Source organism: Etheostoma spectabile, chromosome 4, assembly GCF_008692095.1.
Source record: "Etheostoma spectabile isolate EspeVRDwgs_2016 chromosome 4, UIUC_Espe_1.0, whole genome shotgun sequence".
Taxonomy (NCBI): domain Eukaryota; kingdom Metazoa; phylum Chordata; class Actinopteri; order Perciformes; family Percidae; genus Etheostoma; species Etheostoma spectabile.
The window spans coordinates 35009748-35019618 of NC_045736.1; the positions used below are offsets into that span (position 1 = coordinate 35009748).

The window sequence follows — 9871 nt, forward strand, 5'->3', positions numbered from 1 at the left end:
AAATTATGATTACTTATTCCTATAAATCTATGCGTGTAGTTATTACAGGTATGTGTGTGAGTGATGTGGATATGTTTTTGTATTTCAGAAGTGTTATATTTTGCACTTTTTGGGATTTTTTTAGAAATAAGAAAAACGCAAAGACATATCTGTAGAAATACATTCATATAAAATTCATTTTATAAGTCATTTTTTTCTGGATTTTTTCTGTTCTAAGTTGAGACATGTGACTAGGGTACTATTTTTGAATGTAGCCCATTTGATATGCTTACAGTAGTGTTTTTTAATAATTTTACAGATGATTTACTTGGACGGAAATAGAAATTCTCTGTTCTAACCTCTGTAGCTCTGTGTCAGTAAGGCCTAGTGTCACAGTACCACTAGAAACAAAGAATTGAGAGTGTTAACTTCCCAATGACCTCAGGGTCATCCCAGAGGGCCAAAGGATGTGGGAACTGCATCACTTTTTTGGGGGTAAAGATTTAGGCGAGAAAAGCATGGATTTTCAAGTGTATCTGTTAAAGAAATGCAAACAACATTTTTTCTCTATTTCTGTTCCAGAATGTAGGTGACGTGGCCAGACCTACTCAGAAGCACTGTTGAGATGTTTGGAGGTCTGGCTATGCCACTAACTGACTAATCCGGACTAGATGGGAACGTCAACCTGGGACCACTGTTGTTTTACCTGAGTCCGCAACATTCATTGTTCCCTTTTTCTGCTGAATAAACTGTTTCTATGAAAACCGTTTAGATAGTTCTGTGGATTATCCAGAGAAACAAGGAGGCAGAATATATATTATATTGTATCACACATTCAGGGCTCTAGAAATTATTCAAATGAAACAATCTAAGACCCTTGAAATGCTCAGTTCATATCATAGGCATGCAGCCAATTATGCTAAAAGAAAACAAAGCAAAATAAAACATATGGTACAGTGGTCTTTCTGTTCAGGACAATGTTGTTGCAAGTGGTGATCATAAGTGGATCCTTATGGCATGTTGAATTCCTCAGGATTAGTCTCTACTATTCATTACAATGTTGTTTTTTAAAATCTTTACTCAGAGGCTGATGCAGAGTTGGAACCAAAGGCTGCATAATGCCAGTAGAAGACAACACAATTTATATTTAACTTTGACATTTCCCTCTGAATTTAATTAATAGAATAAATATCATCTACTTACTCAATTTAGAAACCTGGAGTGCGCGTGCACGCGTGCACGCATGCACGCACACACACACACACACACACACACACACACACACACACAAAATGTAACAACAAATACATCCCTTTTCTCCATTGTCAACTCAGATCACAGAGATATCTCAATGTGTTTTATTAACCTTTGGCTCGATTGCTGCAGAAACCTGAGGAAGACGTAATAATTACCCACACTTCCTCTGAGACGCTGGGCTACGGCTGCATCAGTCCACTCCTCCCTGCCAGCCCATGTATTGGGTTGCTAATGGCTTTTACCCGCTGATGTACAAGGCGGTAGTAATGGCTGGCTATGGAGGGCTGAGACATTAATATTTACCATCCTAGAGAGGGTCAAGACAGAATGGATCAGGCCATCTTCAATAAAACATGTCACCACCAAAGGGACCACTCAGTCTTAGCCACAACTAGATTTTCTAACAGAGTGCAATTTATTAATCTTTGAGCTGGTTTTGTGCATGTCGTCTGTGTAAAATGAGCTCAGCGTTCATGGCAGTTTAATGGGAATGGTGTAATCCACTTTATCCTAAAATAATAAATCAACACACTATAAAGGTCTGGTTTGTGGGCTGATACATAACTGTATGAATGATTAGAGTGGTGTCTCGGGTTGTAATAACCTTTATACAAAAAATCTGTTGAAAATATTAAAGTTTTATAATGCAGGCTTTTAGACAGTACATCAGATGGAAGTGCTCACCATCATCCAAACGTGATGTACCGACGTCTGATATAGGAAATTGCCATTCTCCTGCCGATTCTGCTAGCCTGGGCTAGCTAGCCAGCTGGCTCAAGTTGTCAAATGCAAACTTTAGAGTAATCAAAGAAGAAAAGGTGTGCTAAACATTGGGTGTGCCTTAGTTTCATTTCAAACAAGTCAGGTGTATCTGTGATACAATAATCACTTCTCAGCCAGAAAACATATATGACACGTCTGATTCATTCTTTTGACATGGAAACTGTACAATACTACAGTGCTGCTCATGAGTATAGGAACACCTGCTTAAGTTGACTAAAAATGAAAAAAAATAAAAAATCATCTTTTTGAAAATTGATCCTGTTGCCCCAATTCAAAAATGAGGAAAAATCCAACCCTTTAAGGACACTAATTTTCTTTGTGAATGAATAATGTATTGTAAATAAATAATTGTTCTTCTTTTAATTACAGGGAGCGTGAGTAAACACACCCCTATGATAAATACCCATAGAAGCAGGCACATTTTTATTATTAATGGCCAGTTATTTCATGGATCCAGTATACTATGCATCCTGATAAAGTTCCCTTGGCCTTTGGAATTAAAATCCCCCCCCCACACACACACACACATCATCACATACCCTTCACCATACCTAGAGATCGCTATGGGATACTTTCCATAAAATCATCTCTCAATGCATCAAACCAGCTATTAGGCTAACTGAAATAAAACCATGCCTATCTCTATGTATGGTGAAGGGTATGTGATGATGTTGGGGGGGGGGGCTATTTTAATTCCAAAGACCAAGGGAACTTATTTTTTTTTTTTTTAAGATTATTTTTTGGGCATTTTTTAGGCCTTTAACTTAAAATACACTGGAAAATATATGATTTTCTCGCCTAAATTTTTACCCCCTAAAACATGCTGCAGTTTCCACCTGCTTTGGCCCTCTGTGATGACCCTGAGTTCATTGTGAAGTTAACACTCTCAATTTGTTGTTTCTAGTGGCATTGTGACACTAGGCCTTACTGACACAGAGCTACAGAGGTTAGAACACAGAATTTCTATTTCCGTCCAAGTAAATCATCTGAAAAATTAATAAAAATCACTACTGTAAGCATATTACAACTGCTATATACTAAAATAGTACCCTAGCAACATGTCTCAACTTAGAACAGAAAAAATCCAGAAGAAAATTGCTTATAAAATGGATTTTATATGAATGGATTTCTACAGATATGTCTGTGCGTTTGTCTTATTTCTTATTTCTAAAAAAGCCCAAAAAGTGCTAAATACATAACTTCTGAAATACAAAAACACATCCACATCACTCACACACATGCCTAAAATAAGTAGATACATAGATTTATAGGAATAAGTAATCATAATTTGATGAAATGTTGAAATGCTATAAGAAGGCCATATTTTTCGCTTTCAGACAGTTGGAGTCAACTCAGGGATAGTTTTTTTGTGGCCATGTCTGGTACCATTCAACTCGTCTTTTTACTGGCTACACAGGGATGCCAGTCCTATGATCTGTTCTTCTAATTGGTGGGATCTACTGTCATTCTTTCCCACGTGGGCCCAATGGGGGCTGTGTGATATTATTGGCTTAGTTTGAGTGTATCTCTTGATAGAATGATGCTATTGGCTGGCAACCAGTCATTGGAATCTGCTGGCACCACAGATTACAATGGTGTGTCGACATGATTTCTAGCGCGCACAGGGAAAAAGTTACAAACGATAAAAACCTAAAGATAAAAATCTAGATTTCTCTACGTCGAAACTTGGCCAGAAACTACCAGATTGTGAGGGGACCAGATAATTATGGATTACAAGACTTGGATATTCTAATAGCTTGACGTGTTTACGAAGGAGGAAAACAACGTTTACGGAGATCTTTCACCGCTGTGATTAAAGACACAGGTAGGGATGCACGCTCGTCTTAGACTCGAATCTGTCTGTCTTGCTTTACTTCAGAACATGTTTATAACCGTTGTGAGTCACCTTATTGCTTGTGTGTGGGCTCTATGGAATCATGAGACTTTAAGCTTTCTAACGATGTATGACTTGAGCGTGTTTATGTCGGTTTAATGCAAGTAATAACGTCCTTTTATGGTGCGTTCCAATTTTGAACCACCAGTGGTTCATTGAACACAAACAGGTTTTTAATGGACAGGACAGATGAAGCTTGTGAAAGGGGAGAGAGAGGGGGAGTGGCATGCAGCAAAGGGCCGCAGGCTGGATTCAAACCCGGGCCGGCTGCGTCGAGGAGTAAACCTCTAAACATGGGCACCCGCTCTACCAACTGAGCTATCTGGGTGCCCTGACCAAGGGAACTTTATCAGGATGCGTAGTATCCTGAATCCATGGAATAACTAGCCTTTAATAATTTAACATAGGGCTGTGTATACTCATGCCCCCTGTATTTTAAGGAAGAAAATGTATTTATTTCCGATACATTATTCATTCACAAAGATAATTGATGTCCTTAAAGGTTGGATTTTTCCTCATTTTTGAATTAAAGCATTAAGATCAATTTCAAAAAGATGATTTTTTTTAATTCCTCTTTTTAGCCAATTTACCTGAAGGGCTTTTTACTACGTCTACAGCTGCTCAACTAACACAATTTTAGACAAAGCACGAGGTATGGCAAGGTCTGCTTATTTTCTTGTTTAGTCTTTGAAACCACAAAAAAAATGTTCAATGATAAAAGCTCAGAGATGAAAAGAGAGACCAGCCGACAGTAGGTAAAGAAAAGGAGATAGCTTTACTATAAAGAAGGCGTCGCTAGCAGAAGTTGCAACATCTCATCATACACGCATACATGGGTAATATATTTATGCCATTTTCTGTTGAGTATGTACCTTACAAAAGCTGTTATGATGCGCATCGAAGCAAGACTTTGACGAGCTGCTCTGATACACATGGTATAAACAAGAAGATGCTAATATGAGAATTCATAAAAAATAAAAAAAAGCCAAACAGCATGTGATCAATCGGTGAAAAAATCCAGGTGCAAGTCTTGTATGTGCGCCAGTTCTATGTACACACTGCAGCATTTTGAAATGAAAAACAAACACAACGCTGTAAAAACTTTACAGAAAGAAGACATTTTCTTTCCCCCCAGTAAAGTCGAGCCAGACGATGCAGACATTAAAAAGAGAGTCAACGTGCACAAACAAAAGGACAAGAAAAAAAGCACTGTGTATCAGCAACTATGCATAATTCTCTTTTCTTTGTTAAATAGCCAGTTTTCAACATTTCCCCACTGTGATCCACTTTAGGGGGGGAAGAAGGAGGTGCAGGTTTCCAGACCAGATCTTGAAGAAAACGCTTCCAACGAGTCCAGTGAGAAAGTTCGGACCTGTACGTTTCGACCCAGTGTTTGATCTCTCAGTGCTTTTTCTTCCTGTTTTCTTCCATTTCCGCAGCAGTCTCCTGTTTTGTACATGATGTCTGTGCTCGGTGCTCAACCTAACATTAGAGTGCACAAACTGTAAAACAATGGCGTCAGATATAACACCCAGCTGATTAAAACTCAGAGGATATTGCTTTGAGTTTCTGCAGAGAGACAAAAGGGAACATTTTTGGATGAGGGAATTAGAGACAGAGAGGTTGTGATTTTTAGGGAATCAGACATCTCTTCACTTTTGAAAGGGCTGAGAAATACCAGGCCAGAACTGTTTTCAAAATGGCCGCCTGTCACCTAGACATATGGTGTGTTCCATTTTAGGGGCCTCCTCCTTTGAAGCCCGCAAATTAAAATGTCACAATGTATCGATAAGGTCTGTACTAATTAAAAAGCTCCTCAAAATGACTTCTTTGCCCAAATTTGGTTAGTTGATTGTGCCAGTCCCATGTTTATGCATGTAGTGGAACTTGTTATATATCGAATAGGTTGACTCAAGCCACTGCAGGGTGTAAATAATGACTAACAGTGACTGTTGGTATTACAGATTTATATGAATATGTCTGCCCTTTCACCTGCTAAAGGGTTTGTCAGTTGTCTCTAAGTGATCTTACCTGATTCTATGACAAGTTAACTTTTTGGGCATTTTTTGGCCTTTATTTTCGACAGGACAGCTTAGGCTTTAAATGGGTGGGCGAAGGGAAATCACATGCAGCAAAGGACCATAGGTCGGAGTTGAACCCGAGGTTGCTGTGTCGAGGCCTGGACCTCTTTAAATGGGTGTGGGCTCTACCATGTGACCTACCCAGGTGCCCATATCACACCATTTATAACTTTTTTTCCAATGACACATTGTGACATTATGTAAGGTCGTGTAACATCTTTTGTTTTCAGCGTTCTCCACCTGTTTTTAGGATGACTTTCTGAGACTAACTTTGGGCAAGGCTTGGTCTGAATGAGACCTCACTGTCTCATATGTGGATCTTCAGTCCTCTAAGGTGGCCCCTGAAATGGAACTAGCTATGCATCAATTGACATGTTAGGTGAAAGGCATCCTAGGAAGGAGTCGATGCATTCTCAGATGACAAATATATGACAGTTTAAAGAAGGGGAGTTTCCAATAAGTCAGCAAATGCATGCTTTTAGGCCTACTAGCAGTTTGTGTGTGACAATGCTACAAATGGTAAATTCCAGGAGCACTTGCGTCTTATTTACAACATATAGACAGATAATCTAACGTCTTCCTCTTTCACAATATAGAATCCAAACCATCATCAAACAAGTGACTGATAGACTTGCCACGGTTTGGACATATCACAAAGCAAAGAGCAACATAGAGTGAAGGGTGATTCTTGTTACTTTTTCAGAGTGCAAATGTTAGTCAAAGCTACATTACAAAGGTGCACAACGGACTAAAGATGCACCTGTCACTTTTGCTTGGTGGACAAAGATTTGTGACTTTTTGTTTCCTTTTTTTCCCAATAAAGCATTTTTCTGGGGAAATCAACTTTGAAATATTTACAAATATAAGAGATTTTCTTCATGACCTACATGTACAGAATATAAGTCAAATAAATAATAAGCAACAATATTGATTTTCTGAGTGGTGGAAAGGTTATGTTACATAAATCTGAATTAAAAACACAGGGTAACTGTAATACAACATGAGTACGAGAAGAGCAGCACAATGAACAGGTAAACGAGACATTTTTTTTTCATGTACCATGACAGGTATGCGGTTTTGTTTACAGCAGAAAAGCCAGCTGCTACAAATATCACAAATATTCCGAACATACTGTTGTGTGTTTAATGCCTCTCATGATGAACAATAACTGACATCTTTATTCTGGCTATTTCTAGTGTGAAACAACAAAATAAGTTGGTCAAAAATGTGTATATAACAATTATTAAATTAAGGACTAATATTAATACTATCCACATAATGTAATAAATAGAAATATAAAATAAATATTTGAAATACAATGTGAACTCCAGATGCTAACTGCAGTGAAGATCTTTTTGATTTAGCATTGGAGGGTTTAATAGTGCCGCTGAGTAGCAGGTAAGTAGAGTATGAGTGGTGAAAGAAAAGAGCACTCCGTGATCATGTAGTATCAAATAAAGGACAGACTGTCCGTCCATCAGGCTGCTAACAGAATGGCTACATGACAAATATGGTTGTAGGTCAAGTGAAATACTGAGCATACACACCTCTAAAAACTTTTTCTGTTACTCAAACAGTTTTTTTTTCCTATCTTCCTCTGCAAAAACTCCCCAAAAAAATAAGCTGATACGTTTCATTTCAAAGGTGGCTGTGAATTGAATGTATATATTTTCATGCTGCGAATCTTTTTTCATTTAATTCAAGTATTCAACACTGTCTTTTTTTTTTCATCTGCACCAACAAATGAATTGAGTTTATAAAAACTAGAGGGAGGGAAAGAAGTGTAGATCCCCTGCAAAGGTGGGTTCAGACTGAACGGTGTGTTTGCATATAAAGTCAATGTGAACGTGATTTGTGTCCATGGGAGTTCAAAATGTTTCAACTTGAGCCTATTCCGAGACGTCAAGACTCCCATTCATCAACATACAGGGACCAGAAAAGAGAGAGAGTCTGGAGGGAAGTAACAGAAACAACTAGAGGTTGGTGGGCGTGTTACTAGCTGACAGATAGTGCCTGTATATTTGGCTGTATAAGCCCAATAAGCACAGACTCAAAATATAATAATTCAGTGGTGAATCTTTTGGGGAAAACGCAAGGCATGTAGTTTGAACACACCCTTGGGATCCCAGCCTCTTGTGCTGCATTCCTGTCCCATGGGAAAGAACGTAGACGTTGGCTTCCAACTTGAAGACACATCTCAGTTAAAGGAGCTAATAACTAACCAGGACCTTTGTGGTTGGGACTAGAGGATGGATACCCGACCCGAGCCCGACGGGACCCGACGGTACCCGACGGGCCGGGCCGGGTTCGGACAGATTTTTAGAAAGGATGTTTGGGTTCGGGTCGGGCTCGGTCACATCAGCGCGATAAGGCATTGAACATTTTGAATTTAAAACAGCTTATTATGTAGGTAATGGCGCTTGTTGCCCCGTGTGCATTGATGCGCTCATCTGTTGACATTTCCGAATGCCTTCCTACAATTGCTTAATAAAAGCGGGCTTTCCACACAAACAAACGTACATGTGTCATTAGTATGAGAAACAAATGCGATTTTAACTGTGTCGGGCTCGGGTCGGGCTCGGACAGAAATATCTTAATGCCTGTCGGGCTCGGGTCGGGTTCCGTTACTGCTCTGTCGGACGCGGGCCGGGCTCGGACAGAAAAATCCGGCCCGATCCGCACTCTAGTTGGGACCCCAAACGTCCATAATTGTGGTGTCACAATTGAGAAAATACATGTAGATTGACGATTGTGACCACCATGTTGGATTGACGTCGCAAAGTCTGTTTTGGTATAAAACATACTTTCAAAGGTTTGACAAATAATAAACAACAAATAAAAGCAAAACTGTCAATATGTAACTGTTCCCATTTGACATGAATGCAGCATTAGCCTGCATGCTAACTAGGGAGTTTTTGGGCTATGGTCTACTTGTGTTTCTCAAGCAAAAGAAACGGTCCTCTCTGTTGCCTCCAATTTTCTCTTGCACTAAGTTACTATCATGCTCCAAAATCATATTGATCATCTTTTAAAAAACTACAACCATGGGATTCATTAACAACATACTGTAGCAGAGCTTGCTGCCTGTGGCAGAAATAGCCTTTCTTGTGGCGGCCATTTTGAACATCTGCCCTACAACATTGGATTAGAGGTAAGAAAAACATGTCTATCACATCGTACAAGGCAAAGTGAATAAAAGCATGTGACTTAGCCTGAATGTGGTATAAAAGAAACCCAACATGTGTACTTTTACTAACCAGATTAAACCTAAAACGCTATGGAGGAGGTGACGGTGCATAGTTTTGCAGGGCACTAAAATGTGTGCCTGGACTGAATACAGCACTCATTAAGATTTAATGACTCGTCTACCAGCTGTGGAAAAACTAAAATCTTTCATTGCGTAAATATCAATATGATAAACATATCTGCCGGCATCCTGTTGAGTTCGATGGTTAGAAGCTGATATGTTACAGGACGGGGCCAGTGTGTGTGTGTGTGTGTGTGTGTGCGTGTGTGTCAGGGACCTCTTGTGTGTACTTTACTGGGATGCTACACAGAGGTAAGAGGGGCGTATCGGGAAGGAGAGCAGGGACGCTGAAAATGTTCAGAGCGGAAACGAACCAAAGGAAAAAAATCTCTAAAGAACGCTTGTTGATGCTTCCAAGTGCTGAAAGCTGCCCCGAAGGCACACTTCATGTCTGTGTTAGGGCAGGCAGAGCGCAGAGGAAACCAAGCACAGGAAAGGCTACACAGTCTCTAGACAGGCCCTGCTGCCTTCCCTCTGTGTTAGATGTGTTTCATATATTAATATATTTCTGCGTGTGTGTATGTGTCTGGTGTGTGGTGTTGTGGTTTTTAGCGTAACACCCTCAGATCC

At 39.6% G+C, this 9871-nt stretch overlaps 1 protein-coding gene across 26 annotated transcripts in view; it reads right to left on the minus strand.

Moving 5' to 3' along the window:
* Positions 1 to 4672: 4672 nt before the first annotated feature.
* The window catches only part of nfasca (neurofascin homolog (chicken) a), a 185394-nt gene continuing 180195 nt past the window's right edge, over positions 4673 to 9871 (minus strand). For all 26 annotated transcript variants that reach the window (XM_032513140.1, XM_032513153.1, XM_032513152.1 and 23 more), the window contains 2 exons: positions 8689 to 9871; positions 4673 to 8236 (listed from right to left, as the gene is read on the minus strand). The exon at positions 8689 to 9871 is cut by the window's right edge and continues 271 nt beyond it. The gene's annotated coding sequence lies outside the window, so the exon portion shown is untranslated. The remainder of the gene's footprint in view (positions 8237 to 8688) is intronic.